The following is a 15,973-nucleotide window of genomic DNA, read 5'->3' as shown; positions in this document are numbered from 1 at the left end:
CTTTGAAACTCAGCCCTGTAGATCAGAGTGTAAGGTTGCAGGTATAGGGAGCAAAAATTTTGCTACTGGATCACTAGGAGTAATAGTAAGTGGTGCCACTCTCATATTCTTCAGGAGGCTATTCACGTCTGAATCAGCACCCAATATATGGTATTGTTTCTTCCATAGCCAGTATTCACAGGGCCAGGTATCAGAGGTAGAAATGGGAATGAATCCTATTGCTGTTTAATACAACTGTTTCCATACTAAGTTGACCAGTAATAGTGTTTTGATGATTAATTAAAATTAACTCTCTTAAAAAAGCTTTTAGCAATATTTTAATCACTAATGTAAACACATAATTATATATTGCTTATACTATAAATTTTGAAAGAGAGCTGAGTTGAAGTTTATTTGTGCCTTATCTGAATTCTTCATAGTTCTCTCCTTTCTCCATCTGTCAGTGTTGACTCCTTAATGTTACCATCTCAAATTCCTCATTTATCCTTATCAACGATAGAGAGGAAAAAAAAAGATAAACTCAGTCACCTTAACAACTCAAGAAAAAGAAGTAAACGTATAACACGAGAGAAGTTAAAAAAAAAAGAGGTAAGATTTTTAGACTTATATTTTTGAGTTTAAAACACTTTGTGACTAATTTTTCACAGCAACATTATCGTCATTGCCATCTGCCTTGAGTTCTTAAGTACTAGATGTGTGATATTTATTAATAGAAAAGAATGTGGACAGTAGTCCATGATTTATTTACAGTTTCTTTCATGTATAATTTTATTATTTATGAAATATTTTTACATACACTATTTCACCTAATCAAAAGCCCTTAGAAGTAGCCTTTTTTTCAAATAAGAAAACTAAGTTTCCAGGCAGCTAAACAATTTGTGTTCAGTCATATAACTAGTTTAGTGGCAAATAGGAAACTCAAAATCCTTTTTTTCTACTAAATTCAGTTTTCCAACAACATTACAAACTGAATATTCTCTAGTGAATATTATAATAAAGATTAGTTGGTATATTAAAATTCTCCTTTTAATCTATCAAAAATTATGCTACTTCTTTGAACCCCATTCTAAAAGATATAATGGTATAAAAAAATCTAATTTTTATTTATAATTTACTTACTATTTTAAAAATACCACTGGATTGTTTGAATATTAAAATGTGTGATAAAACAATTTCAAGAAAAAAGCAGTTACAGCTGAAAATGATCATTTCTTAGTCATGAGAGGTTTTTTTAGTTATAGTCTAAAAAGGCCTCATGCATCATCCAATATAATTTTCACAATTACTTCTTGTGTTCATCCCAGGGACATTTAAAAAGTTATGGGGGCAATGTTTCCTTTTATATACACTTTCTGTAGTAAAGGATTATAAGTCATCAGGTGCCAGTGTAGTTGAGAAGGTCATGGGTATAACTCCTAGAAAAAGTATTTCACTTTGAAAGGAAATGACTGCACCACTTTGTTTAAAAACAGTACAATGTGTTAAACTTGAGAAAAATGGTACACTTGCATGTACTGGTGATGATCTAATTTATATCTGCAGCCTTGATTGCTTCTCTGAGCCCCATACACACATATCTGCCATTATGGCCTATCCACTGGGATGAGCATTAGGCACCTCAAGTTTAACCTGGCCCTAACAGAACTCTTGTGTCAGCCTTTTAAGCCCCATCTTTGTAGATGGCTAAAATCTCAGACAGTCTTGTTTCCTCTTTCCTTCACACCTTACATCCAACCTATCTGCAAGAACTGTTGGTTTATTTTCAGAATATATCCTGAGTCCGACCACTTCTTGAAACCACTACCCCCTGCCATCCTAGTCCAAGTTGCCATTATCTCTTATTCAAACCACAGCAGTAGTCTCCTAAATGTCTGCCTGCGCCTGCCAGACCATTACCCTACCATCCAGTCTCTACATGGAAGCCAGGGTGATATTTTTACATTGTAAATTAGACCATATATGTTGCCCCGTAGCCCAGAATATGGCCCAATGTCTTTACCTTGGCCTAAGGGCCTACATACCCTTGTCTAGCCTCATTTGATATCACTCTCCCCATACCATTGCTTCAGCCACACTATCCTTCCAACTCTTCCTACAAATACACCAAGCTTTCTCTGGCTTCAGGACCTTCCTACCTGCTATTTCTTTTACCTTTCACTGGATATTTTTGCAGATTCAGTCCTTCACCTCATTCAGGTGTCTGATCAAATGTACCCCTGAGAAGCTTTTCCTGATTGCTTTATTGTAAAATGCTACCCTTTTCCACTACTCAATTTTTTTTTTTTATATTCCTTGGTTCTTTTTCTTCAAAGGAAGTATTTATTTTTTGTTTCCATATTAATTGTCTGTCCCTCCTGTAAGAAGAGTAGCTTTGTCTTTTTCATGGCTTCATCCCCAGTGCCTGGTACAATGCCCAATGCTTAGACAGAAATAACTATTTTTGAATGAATGTATAAATGCATTTATTTAAATACTCATAGTTTTAAAATTGAGGCAAAATAGTTTAATTTAAAAACGTATAGTGCTTGCTTAAAAAAGTTATATTGCTTTGGAAAAATCTCAATTAGTTAAAATTGTATGCAGTTTGCTTCTATGAAGAGAGTTGATATGCTGAGTGAATCAAGCATTAATGGACACACCTGGTGGCAGGTGCTGGTATTGCAAAAATAAAGACTAAAACCGATTTGTCTCCATCTACAGCAGTGGTTCTCAACCTTGGCCATACATTAGAATCACCTGGGGAGGTTATACAAGTCTAATGACCAGGATGGACCCCAGAACAAGTAATTCAGAATCTTTGAGGGTTGTATCCAGGGCTCTACTAACATGTTTTTAAAAGTTCCCCAGCTGATTACAATGGACAACTAAGAATGAGAACCACTGATCTATAAGGTAGGGGATTTTTGCAAAACTATTCCCCATGCTGACAATAGTATAGGAAGTATTCAAATACTTGTTAAATGAATTAATGAGTGAGTGAATGAATGAATGGGTGAATGTAAAGGGTGTTGATAGCCAGCTGAACTCTTGAAAACCATTCAAAGCCAGATTTAGCAAATGAAAATACCGAATTCCCATTTAAACTTGAAATTTAGAGGAACAAGGAACTTTCTTCAGTAATCCATGTCCCAAATATTGTAGGGGGGGCATACTTATACTAAAAATATATATTTATTATTTGCCTGAAATTGAAGTTTAACTGGCATCCTGTATTTTATGTTGCAACCCTATCTATTGATGAGGGAACAGTTAAGCTTCTCTTGTAAAAATCAGCATGTTATTAAAATATTTAAAACAATTCACTGTTTTTTTAAAAAAATTTATTTTATTTATTTTTGGCTGCGTTGGGTCTCCGGTGCTGTGCACAGGCTTTCTCTAATTGCGGTAAGCGGGGGCTATTCTTCGTCGCGGTGAGCGGGCTTCTCAATGTGGTGGCTTCTCTTGTTGCAGAACACAGGCTCTAGGCACGCAGGCTTCAGTAGTTGTGGCTCGCGGGCTCTAGAGCACAGGCTCAGTAGTTGTGGCTCGCGGGCTCTAGAGCACAAGCTCAGTAGCTGTGGTGCACGGGTTTAGTTGCTCCGCGGCATGTGGGATCTTCCCAGACCAGGGCTCGAACCCGTGTCCCCTGCATTGGCAGGTGGATTCTTAACCACTGTGCCACCAGGGAAGCCCAACAATTCACTGTTAAAGTGGTAATTTAATCTCTCCTATCTTCAGCTATAAAAAGCTACCATAGAAACAGTCTATTATCCTTAGGAATAAACTTAATTTTGCACTGTTAAGCTATTGATAGAATAATCATAAAAATGAGGTGAGTTCTTGTGCATTATATATTTTCCAAATGAACTTAGAATTTAAATTCTTCAGTATCTATTTTCAAGCTATCAAATCTTGTACCATAGAGTAAGAAAAGCAAAATTCAGACACTTTTTAAGACCTATGAAGTACATTCTCAGCATGACTTCTAAATCAGGGGCTACATTAAGGTGCTGTGTCTTGAATTCTCCACAGGTCCCTAGGAAATGTGAGAAAGAGAGGAATCCTTCAGGCTATAGACTTTATTTCTCTCTAGCTATTTTCTGCTCATTATACTGACTAGCTAAAACTAAGATTAAATGATAATAATGAATAATACTTGACTTTAATTCTGGAAAAAGAAAATTATTGAAACAAATCAGTTGAATAATTTGTCATGCAAGCAGAAGTATCAAGGACATTGCCTTTTTCTTGAAGGATCCGTGAAAGTTCCAATCCTTTGTAAATGGCAGATAAACACCTTTCACCAGAAGGTGGCATGCCCATATGTTCAGAAACTCTCCAATGAATGGGTGACCCAAAAAAGGATCAATTACTGTTTGATTATCAGTGTGGAAAGAATGGAATGATGAAAAGACAGAACAGAAAAGGCTGTTCACATTTGTAATGTTTTCTGTCCCCAACTGAAGTGCACAGTGTGGACTGGTTTCTATGCTTCCTGCAGAATTTGCAGAAAATGGCTTGCTGAGAGTTAGGTGGTCAAAATTTTTGATTTTCTTGGAACACTACCTTTTATTGTTTGAAGACATCTTCTTCAAAACTTGCCCAAATGTTGTAATAAAAACCAAACTTTTGCTGCACTTTTCTTGGTTATATGCCATTTCTTTGCAGATATGTTAGCAGGCAGCCATCCCTAAATCCAATGATGGATTAAAAAAAACAAAACTAAAAAATCAGGAGGGGAAAAGGTCTCTCTCAGATAGAAGTTTTAACCTGTTTATCCCACAAGTCTGAGACTATTTCGGCAAGGGCAAACTCAGACAAGCTATATATTTTCTGCATATCACTCTGGCTGACAATCTGAAGTGAGGATACAAGAACATAGGGACTCAAGTTGATTTTTCTGACGTGGACTGCATATGGCAGTATGCTCTTTCACAAACATTACTGCACCTTACTTTCTCAGAGCTTGAGATGACATAGTTGCAGGCTTTATCACTTTTCAGCAACACACACGATTTAAGATATCTGATGCAGATGTGAACATAACTTTGGAATTCAAAATTTCAAATTCTGTTTCTTAGAAGGATTGTCCTGGGAAAGTGGATTCAGGTGTGGAGTGCTTCGTGCTTAGCTCTATTTTGACTTTTAGAAGTTGTCCTCATATTTACTTTGCAATTCAGTACAAAGATAGATGCTCTCAATTCAATAGGTTATACCTGAAACTATTTGATTCCCTAATTACATTTGTCAAGTTTCAAACATATGCATAGGTGTATCTTTTTAGTACATTGATTTTATGTTTATTTTTTTAAACTGATACCTATGGTAATAATAATAATAGCTACTTTTTGCTGAGGTAGTACAGTAAAGGTTAAAGGCAATGGCCCTGAGGGGTTTTCTTGGGCTCTGACCCTAGCTCTGTCTCTGATTAGCTGTGTAACTTTGGCAAACTATTTAATCTCTCTAAACCTTAAGAGAAAATAAATGCCAAGTCTCCAGCATGTAGTAGGCAGTAGATGGTTGGTAGCTGCTCTTCTAAGGGTAGAATTTGTAAACTGGAAGTTAACATTTCATTGAACTCATCTCTGAAGGACAGATAACAACAGTACTTACCTTTATGGCTTTTGTGAGGATTAAATGATGTAAAGTATATGACATACTGAGTTTAATGGCCTGCACATAGTAAGCAAGTCAATAAATGGGAGCGATTGTTTTATTGTTATTATTATTCTTTTTTCAGGTACCATATACACTATATCTATCACCAATAAAAATATTATCCCCATTTTATTAAGTAGAAACTTTGGCCCAAACAGCCTAAAAGGAATTCGAGCCAGCAGTCAAACCCCAGGCTGGTTCCAAAGCCCCAGACACTTTCATGACAATCTATTTGGCTCTAACCAATGGCTATTCTGACATCAAAAGAGCTGACATTGAGCAACCAAGGAACAAGTTTTATTTCAATTTAATTGTTCAGAGATGGTAAATTCCTCACACCACTTGCTGATACTCTACTATATAGTTACTGAAAAGTACATTGTTTACTCTAAGTTTTGAGGCCTTTTTAAAAAACATCATAATGATATTATCTTCTATCATTCAGACAATGAGATTACAGAGATTTCATAACCGAATAAGATATAGAGAAAACGACAATATCATATTCTTTAAATTCTCCAAAATCTCTGACAGAATTATAGACTTCTTTGTACTTCTTGGTGTATTTTAAAAGAACAAGAAAGCCAATGTGAAGTATTTTGTATAAGGGTGTTATACGAAATTATTATTTTTTACCTCTAATGCTTAGTTTTGACTGCTAGTGTTTACAAAATGCGCCTGGCTAAACAAAATGAGTCAATCAGTTGGTGTTCCAGATGTTTGGGGGAATATCCAGATGTTTGTGATCTTAAAGAAGGATATTTTCAAAACAAACATTTTATTTTCCCACTTTTCAGCTGCATGTGCTAGCCTAGCTATTATCAGACTTAACTATAATTTGCTTTTTAGTGTAAAATAACCTGAATCTTTTCACAGAGAAAATCTGATTTCAAAAATATAAACATTAAGTCACTTTGGAAACACTTTAGAAAATTTGAGTGGAAAGATTGGCAAACTTTTTCTGTCAAAGACCAGATAGTAAATATTTTAGGCTTTGCAAGCCTAAAATCATTCTTGAAACTATACAGCTCTGCCTTTTGTAGAGTTGATAGGCGTGGTTGGATTCCAACATAGATTTATTTACCAAAGCAAGCAACAGTGGGCTGCATTTGTTTGGCCTAGGTCTAAACACACCGAAGATACTAGATATATTCTGTTTTGGGTAATAAGTAAACATCTGTCAACATAAATTCAGGAGAAGAAATTTCAAAATGGTAGCATCTATCACTGTTTAGTTGGCCTTGAAGATGTGCTGATTATGCTTCATCTTCCCTCACTTCCTTGTTCTCCCTTCTCTGCCCTCTTCTGTCTCCTGGGAAGTTGACCTTAACAGACTACATCACCACTGGACATTTGGGTGACACCAATAGGAGATGAGAAGCTAGAAGGAGGGAGAAATTCTTGCAACTTTGGAGTGCCTCTCCCAGACACAGATAATTCACTGCCTACCAAACCTGACTGCTGTGTTCTAAGGGAAACCCATACTGTGCACAAATCTTTCCCCTCTCCTCCAAACACAAGTGTCTTGCTTCTCTATATATTCTCTCAGGGCAAGCTTCCTGCTGATTGTCACTTAGAAAACAGCTGATAAATCTGCTAAGTATTGACTAAACCCAGGGTGTGTGGGTGGTGGATGTCTCTTTATTAGAGGACTCCAAGAAATGCCTTAAAAAGTAAATAAGAAAGGAATTTATAAAGATGGTACCAAAAGCTGCCCTGTGGAAAATGAGGGCAAAAGAGCCATTCTGGCAATTCCTACCATAGAGAAAATTCATTATTCATAAGTTCAGCCTTGATACTGGCAATGAACCAAGACTTGGAGGCACAGGTTTGTTGTGTCATCTCACCAAATGCCATTAGGGCTTAACAAGTGGTGTAGTTTTTATTCACGTTTGGTACCACCTTTACTACCATTCTAGAGATACTTTATTTTTTTCTTTTAAGATTTTTTTTTTTTGATGTGGACCATTTTTTTTTTTAAATGTCTTTGTTGAATTTGTTACAATATTGCTTCTGCTCTATGTCCCGGTCTCTTGGCCCCAAGGCATGTGGGATCCCAGCTCCCCAACCAGAGTTCGAACTCGCATCCCCCCACACTGGAAGACGAAGTCCCAACCACTGGACTGCCAGGGAAGTTCCAATTCTAGAGATATTTTAAATTATTCTCAATTGTCAGGTGTTATACTACCCATGATATAATTGAGAGATGATGAAGTAGAACTAAAGAGGTGATTTTTTTCATGGTATCTTAATGACATTTAGAGATATTACTGTTTTGACTAGGTATGTGTCTACAAAGAATCTGTTGGGAAAAAATCTCTTTAAAACTCTTTTAATGAGCCACTTGTACTTTTATAATTCCTGAAGTCCACTTCCTGGAACACTAATTCCTATGAGTCTCTGCAAAAGAGTCATGTTATAACCTGCTCTTAAAGGATCACAATGCACAGGAGAAGATTAAAGCCTCTGGGAAGTATTGGCAGTAACTAACCTGTTTAACTTTCTTCACTAAATGTTTCCCAAGCTTACTTAACCATGACATTTTATTTTGAACATGATTTATTAACACCCCATGGAACTTACTTTAGGAAATGCTGGTAAAAGGTATTAAGATATTTGGGCTTAATCACTAGGAAAACTGCTACTATTTCACTTGATTATTTTTGTCATCTATCAATTGATTTGAATATTTATTTAAAATTATTACCTTTGAACAGATTTATAAGGAAAAAATAATAAGGCATTTCCCAAATTTTCTGGTAAATAACTTTTGCCTGCCTCAAAGTGTTAGATCTGCTGAAGTCAGGTCACCAATAGTGCTTGAGAGGAAGTACATCTTACCTGTGTCCAACGTTCAACTCAAGTATCACCTCCACTTGGAAGCATTTCTGACCCATGATCCGGTTACTTGCTCCCTCCTTTGCGTTTCCCTTACCATGGCATTTACTAATCGTATTTATCGTCTGTGGCTTACTTATCTAATCCCACTCTCATGGATTATAAAATCCTTGAGAGTAGAGACTATAATTAATCTTCTTTGTTCCTAATATCTAACACAGTACTTGATTTTTAGTAGATGCTTAATAAAGTGAATTTTTTGATAATTCTACATGGTTTGAAGCTGCTATAGAAATAATTTGCATTCTCAACAGATATTGAAGCAGTGGTGTGCCAGAACTGGTATATACCAACTTATGAGAGCAGGTGGTCAAAATTGGAGGAATTTTGCCAGCCACTTGATTTCATATTAGTACCTTGATATCAGGCCATGGTGAGAGTATTCACAACATAGAAATTGGCAAAAGCTACAAATCAAGGCTTTTTCATTTTCTTGGAGAGCCAGTTGTTAAACATTTACCAGCATACCACTATATATGATATCTTTTATCATTTTTTTCATTAAATGGTAATTTAATAATAATAAAATAAAATAAATTTTAAATGTTTTAAAAGTAATGATTTTTAAATGAGTTGTTCTGTCTCCTCATTTAAATTGCAAATTATCTGGGGAAAGGGTTTACTTTCTTTCTTACATTACTTTCTTTACCTTTATTGCCCCAGTGCCTAGGAACTTATAAGCAGTGAATAAATAATTGTATGTGGAAGGATTGATGTCCTAAACAGGCTTTGTGTTTTGAGGAGTAGGAGTGGGAGTGTCAAAAAGGAATGAAAAAAACAAAATCATGTTTTGAGTTGATCCTAACACTGAATTTTGTGTTCAGAATTTTGGGTGTACCATATATTATTTTTTCCTTCTGATTTTGTATTTATTCTCAAAATTTAACTATATTGAAAGAGTTATATTACAACCAGTGACATAATCATAGCCACAAGATTATAATCTCAGGGATACAGGATTTTATGGTGGTTGGACTACAGACAAAGATGTATTTTCACTGCTGCAAAACTGCAGCAAAATTAGCTGGAGTTGCAGGATTTCCTTATTTACCATTTTAAAAAAACTACCTTAAAAGACTGTTAATTTCCAGCGATATTAATCAAGCTCAGGAACTAATTTATTGTGTGGAATGTGATGAGAATTTCAACAGGAGTTTTAGACCATACATGAAGAAAATGCTGCCTCTGCAATGTACCATGTAGTATTTCTGCTCATGCTGTTACAGATAAAATGAACCTTTGAAGCCAAAAGCATCTAAATCTAGGATTTCAACTAAGCAAAATACATATTCTAAAAATATTTTAAAATAAGATATCTTTTATATACAGTAAAATATACAAATCTTAAAAGGAAAGCTTGATGAATTTTCACAAACATAAACCGCTGTTACCATCACCAGATCAAGATATAGGCATTTCCACCCTGCCAGAAAGTTCTCTTCTGCCCCTTCCCTGTTGATACCCATCCTTCTCATATTATCTTTATGACTTCTACCACAATAGATTAATTTTGCCTGTAAAAGACATATTTTATGTCTATTTTTTTATTGTTAACAAATATATAAAATGGAATGATTACTGTTTGAGGACTAGTTTGGGACAAATGAATATAAAACAGATTAGTGATTATATATTTATTAATAATAATGATTAGATATCACTTTCAGGCATCTAGCCATGCTTTCTTAAGGTGATTTTTAAAATATCTTTAGGAACCTCTTAGGACTTGTCAGTTAGCTACTACAATTTTATTTACTCTTTGCCTACAGTTCACTTAAACAGCATAGCCATTCTGTATGAAGAACTTTTCATAAAAAGAAACATTTTTTATTCTTTGAGCTCATTGTTAGAGGACCAAGAGACCAAATTAGACAGACAATTCTGTCAAGAAGTTTATGATCTAATGTCTATAGGATGTACATATCTTTCATCATTCACCACTGCTTGCTTTATTAGGCTTTCTCTCCTAAGTAGTATGTTTAAAGCCAGCTGAGGATTGGAATCTGGTTCTCCACAACACTTACCCTATGGTTAGTTCAGTTAGTTCAGAAAAAGAAAAGATGTTTCCTTTGACAGTGGGCCACAGGGATGTAGCCACAAAGCCAAATGCTCTTGCTCAAGTGGAACATTGTAGGCCCTGAACATATGGTTTCTGGGAGAAGCCTGAAGGGTGTGATTTTCTGTAATGTGTCTGCGCAGACAAGATGGACTTCAGAGGCTGGAATGATAATAATTATACTTTGTATGGTCTAGAGTTTTCTTGCTTTCCAAGTTGCTTTTTTTTTTTTTTTTTTTTTTTTTGTGGTATGCGGGCCTTTCACTGTTGTGGCCTCTCCCACTGCGGAGCACAGGCTCCGGAAGCGCAGGCTCAGCGGCCATGGCTCACGGGCCCAGCCGCTCCGCGGCATGTGGGATCTTCCCGGACCGGGGCACGAACCCGTGTCCCCTGCATCGGCAGGCGGACTCTCAAGCACTGCGCCACCAGGGAAGCCCTCCAAGTTGCTTTTGAGAAGGGGCAGAATGTGAATGGAATAAGTTCCTCAAGACAGCATTCTTATGGTGCTGCTTTCCTGGCCTGCTCTCCAACTCTGAACACAACAATTCTGTGTATAATTGTCAGCTGGGGTCCTGGCTAGAGATGGACTATACCCTCTGCAACTTTAATCCCTTCAGCAAATATTCCATACTGCCTATTGCTGTTGGCAGTCAGCATCCCACCTCACTATTCCCCTGGTGGAGTGTAACAAAAGCCTCATGAAAGAAAGGTTAATGATTTCTATATCTTCCCTTTACATTTTTTAAAAAAATATTAATCTATCCAAGAGACTCCTGTTTTCCCTCAAAGATATTTCATTCAGCCTAGTCCCCTAATATCCCAAACTTAAAACTGAAGTTAAAAAAATTTAATCTGAAATTTTGCCTAAATACAATTTCTCTTTTCTCCTAATTATTCTTTCAAACTTAATTCAAATGAACTCAATTAAACAAATATCTCTTGGGTTCTATTGTGTGCCTGGCACATATCCTAAGTCTTGGGGAAGCAACAACAAATAAGAAGCTCACAGTTTATTAGGCAGAGGTTCTCAGAGTGGCTGGGGTTACAGAGAAAGGGCAGACCTGGGAACATTTTTCTTTTCTTTCTTTTTTTTAAAAAATTCCCAGTGAATGAGAATTTTGAGAATCACATGTGGTGAATATTGTGGTGTGACTTTCTCTCCAGCCTCTATTTTTCTTTTCTTAGAAACTTCCCTGAATTTTCATTTTGGTAGACACAATGACTTCATACACCCCTGGCTCTAGGGTGAGGCATGAAGTTCAGGCTTAAAGTAGATTTTATATTCTCATGTTTGGATCTCAGTGATTGGTTAATGGTTGTACCACTGTAGGAAAGCCAGACTCAGAATGAGGCTAATACATTGAAGACTGAGACCTAGAAAGGAATGACTCCTTGATCAAACCAATCCTGAAGCCCACAGAAACCCTAGACTTTCTAGTTTCATTAGTCAGTAAATCCCTTTTATTTTTAAATTTGTTCTGTCTTAGGGTAAATATTAAGCTGCTATAACAAATAGACCAAAAAAAAAAAAAAAAAGAAACCCAGAATTAGTTGCTAAAATAAGATGGTAGTTTCTTTCTTTCTTGTGTTATAGTTTGACTTGACCATCTAAGGCTGAGGAAGCAGCTCTGCTCCATGAGGCTGTCCAGGGACCAAGAACTCTCCATTTTATTCCTCTGCTATCACTAGGATTACCTCTTTTTGGGGAATAGTTGAAGCTGGGTCACTGCCATGTCTATACCCCAGCCTATAGGAAAAGGGGAAAGAGAAGCTGGAGAGATATATCCCCAGTGTTTTCAAGACCAAAGCCTAGAAATGGCAAACGTTATTTCTATTCACATATTGGTCTAAATTTAATCATATATTGGTCTAAATTTAATCACATGGTCCTATCAAGCTACAAAGCAGACTGGGAACTGTAGTCTCTATCTGCATGCCTAGCTAAAACTTGATGACTAAGCAAGAAGGGGGAGATAGATTTAGGAGACAACTAGCAGTGTGTCACACGGTTTACATCTAGTTTTCTGTTACAACATCAAAACTTCTGAGACATCATTATGATAAGAGGAGAAATTCATGTTAACATTTTTATGTAGTGAGGTAAATACTATAGAAACACAAAAAGCAAAGCATTTTTCCCCCCTTAGATCTTGCTTTAAGGATAAAAATTACAGATCTATGAAACTATATGTAGGGCACATGTAAGCCATTAGAAGGTTCTTGGGGATGTCCAATAATTTTTATTTGATCCTTTGTCTCACAGTTCCCTCTATCCTGGTCTGTTACCTGCTTTTCATTCAGTTTTCTGCTTTACTTCAAAGTACAGTCTCCAAAATGGTCTTTTATTGAATATTTTGAGTTGTCTTTCTGAGCCCATACAAAACTAAAAATGTTTTCCAATTAATTGTTGCTTTTATTTGTTCAAACAAGAGTACGGAAAAAGTCAATGGCATTTATAGAAAGGTACTTCAACCAACCAAAAGTTGGTCAATATTTTTTACACTCATTGGGCCATCTATGTGTAAAATGGCTCATTTTAGTAATATAATTTCATTTAAAAATCACAATAGTGGAATGTTTTAGTTAAAACCTGAGGAAACAATATTACAATTTTACTTGAAAAAATTTACTTCCTTTTAAAAAATGGTAGCATCCAAGAGCTTATAGATTTTTTAAGTAGGCTTTATTTTTTTTAAGATTTTATTTTTTTAGAGTAATTGTAGATTTACAGCAAAGTTGAGAGGAAAGTCCGGAGTTCCCATATACTTCCTGCTCCCACACATGCATGGCCTCCCTCTTTATCAATATCCCCCACCAGAGTAGTACATTTGTTGCAATTGATTACCCTGCAGTGACACATTATAAGCACCCAAAGTCCATACTTTATATTAGGGTTTGTTCTTGGTGTTGTACATTCTACAGGTTTCAACATATGTGTAATGACAAGTATCCACTATTGTGGTATCATACAGAATAGTTTCACTGCCCTAAAAATCCTCTGCACTCTGCCTGTTCATCCCTGCCACCCTCCTACCCCTGGCAACCACTGATCTTTTTACTGTCTACATAGTTTTGCCTTTTCCAGAATGTCATATAATCGGAAACATACAGTATGTAACCTTTCTAGGTAAAGCTTCTTTCACGTAGTAATATGAATTTCAGTTTCCTTGAGATCAAGAGAGCTCAAATATAGCCATCCCCTTTTTTAATAGTCCAGCTAAAAATTTTCACTTGAAGTAATGTTTTTTCCATTTAAAATATTCCGATTCCACATCAGATCTAAAGTGAGGCTTTTAAAAGCTTTGGGGATTGATTACTAAAGTTTCTCAAGGAGCTGTTTTCTCCCTGTTGACCTCCACTATTTTATTTTCATACTTAATCTCGAAGATTTGCTTTCCTACTAAGGGAATTTCCCATGTAGCATCACTTCATTCTCTTTACAAATCCTATGGTTTATAGATACAAACATACACAAATATACATTTATTTACAAATATGTATATAATTTTAAATTTTAAGATTTTAGTATATTTAAAAAATGACAAGAAGTTTCCCTTTACCCAACACATCCTTAGCAATTAGGCCTATGGCTGTTGCCTTTTTTATTCATCTTCTGAAAAGTCTTTCTTAAAACAGTTATTAGTGCAGCAATAAGATGAGTTATGACAACAAGTAACAATACCTCCAGTATTTGCTAAAGAAAAATTTAGTAAAGAATCACAATTATTAATCAGTTAATGTCTTATTTGTTTACAAGATTCTGTGTAATGACTATATTATATATTGTATTGGCATGTCATTAAATTTAATTCATATTAATACAGAGGTAAAGAAGTAGAACTGTAAAATAAAATATTTATATTATCTGTCTGAATTCCAAGTTGAGATACTCATTTCATGCCATGTATTATTTGTTACCAATCAGAAATCATAACGTAGCATAATTTTATGTCTGGGAAATTGCAGAAGTTTGAAGAAAAATATATTTCTTCTTAAGTTGTTTTCCTACATTGACATATAATTCTTAAATTCACATAGCATTTTGAAAGAGGTCTATTCATCTGTAAAATAGTTCAAAACATATACTTCCACTTTACAAATTCACTATTTCAATGTCAATGACAGATGCATTGAACATTGGTCAACAGTTTCAATGGTCTTCAAAGTAGGGCACCGCCACACCTTAATTGCTATGCAAATTGGTCCAGTGGTGTGTGGGGAGAAAATGTTAGAACATATATTTCTTGTTAACTTTTGAAAATCTGATCCATTTAAAATGGCTATTTTTATGAATTCTTATAATATATACAATATTAGTACAGGAACACATGTATGTTACTTATAAATAAATAATGGATGTACTGCTTCTTTTTTCCTAATAGTATTGCTCAGTTTAAAAATTTTGTAGACACTGTCTCTAGATATAAACTTCATTGTTCTCTTTTGTATGACTTTTACCTCATACAGTGCTTGACAGAGTAGAGATGCTCAGTAAATATTTGTGAATGAATAATTAATCAGAATGGGTAGAGAAGGGCCCCATGCATTACTTAAATCTGGGAATGCCATGGAAACAGGCCCAATATATAAGTAGGCAGAGTAAATGGTTTTTTTTTTTTTTTTTTTTTTTGTGGTACGCGGGCCTCTCACTGTTGTGGCCTCTCCCGTTGCGGAGCACAGGCTCCGGACGTGCAGGCTCAGCGGCCATGGCCCACGGGCCCAGCCGCTCCGCGGCATGTGGGATCTTCCCGGACCGGGGCACGAACCCGTGTGCCCTGCATCGGCAGGCGGACTCTCAACCACTGCGCCACCAGGGAAGCCCAGAGTAAATGTTTTCCAGACCTTTTTTTCAGGACACTTAGACTTAGTGATTGCTGTGATACTGCATTGCCCCAGGAAGCACAGAGCCTTCTAAAACGCATTCCCCCCCATTTTTAAACTTTATGCAGAATAAGAACAAAAATAAAAACAAATAAATAAACATAAGTGGTTGATAGGCTAGAATTCCGTTTGGACTTAATGAAGAGGAGATTAGGGAAGAATTTACTATTGACTCTAAAAATGTGGAAAGGGAGCAAAATGAGGTGTTGACACAGATAGAAAACCATATCTTCTGCTAATGTTCAAAGCCTAAACCTTAAGAAGGAATATAATTTAAATTTGTTATAGATCTTTATACCTTTAAGTTTATATGGGTTTCTTAGAGTCTTTAAAATTAAGTAATACGGAGAAATAGAAATTTAGGGGAGAGTTCTTTTTAGAAAGGAATGAGTGACTGCATAGCTTCTCATACAGAAATTATAGCCCTGCTGTTTAGGAGGGAATGGGAGTATTTTCTCAGGCACCTGCACTGTGGTCCTCAGCAAGGTGTAGGAAAGGAAG

General features: G+C 35.9%; 1 protein-coding gene across 2 annotated transcripts in view; it reads left to right on the top strand.

The window, feature by feature from the left end:
* Positions 1 to 474: 474 nt before the first annotated feature.
* SLC9A9 (solute carrier family 9 member A9) overlaps positions 475 to 15,973 on the top strand; it is a 630,944-nt gene continuing 615,445 nt past the window's right edge. Inside the window, exon 1 of one of the 2 annotated variants that reach the window (XM_060011384.1) lies at positions 475 to 588. The gene's annotated coding sequence lies outside the window, so the exon portion shown is untranslated. The remainder of the gene's footprint in view (positions 589 to 15,973) is intronic. The other variant, XM_060011385.1, reaches the window with a different exon arrangement.

Source organism: Delphinus delphis, chromosome 4 (assembly GCF_949987515.2).
Source record: "Delphinus delphis chromosome 4, mDelDel1.2, whole genome shotgun sequence".
In the NCBI taxonomy this organism is placed as follows: domain Eukaryota; kingdom Metazoa; phylum Chordata; class Mammalia; order Artiodactyla; family Delphinidae; genus Delphinus; species Delphinus delphis.
This window is presented reverse-complemented; position numbering and strand designations above follow the sequence as displayed.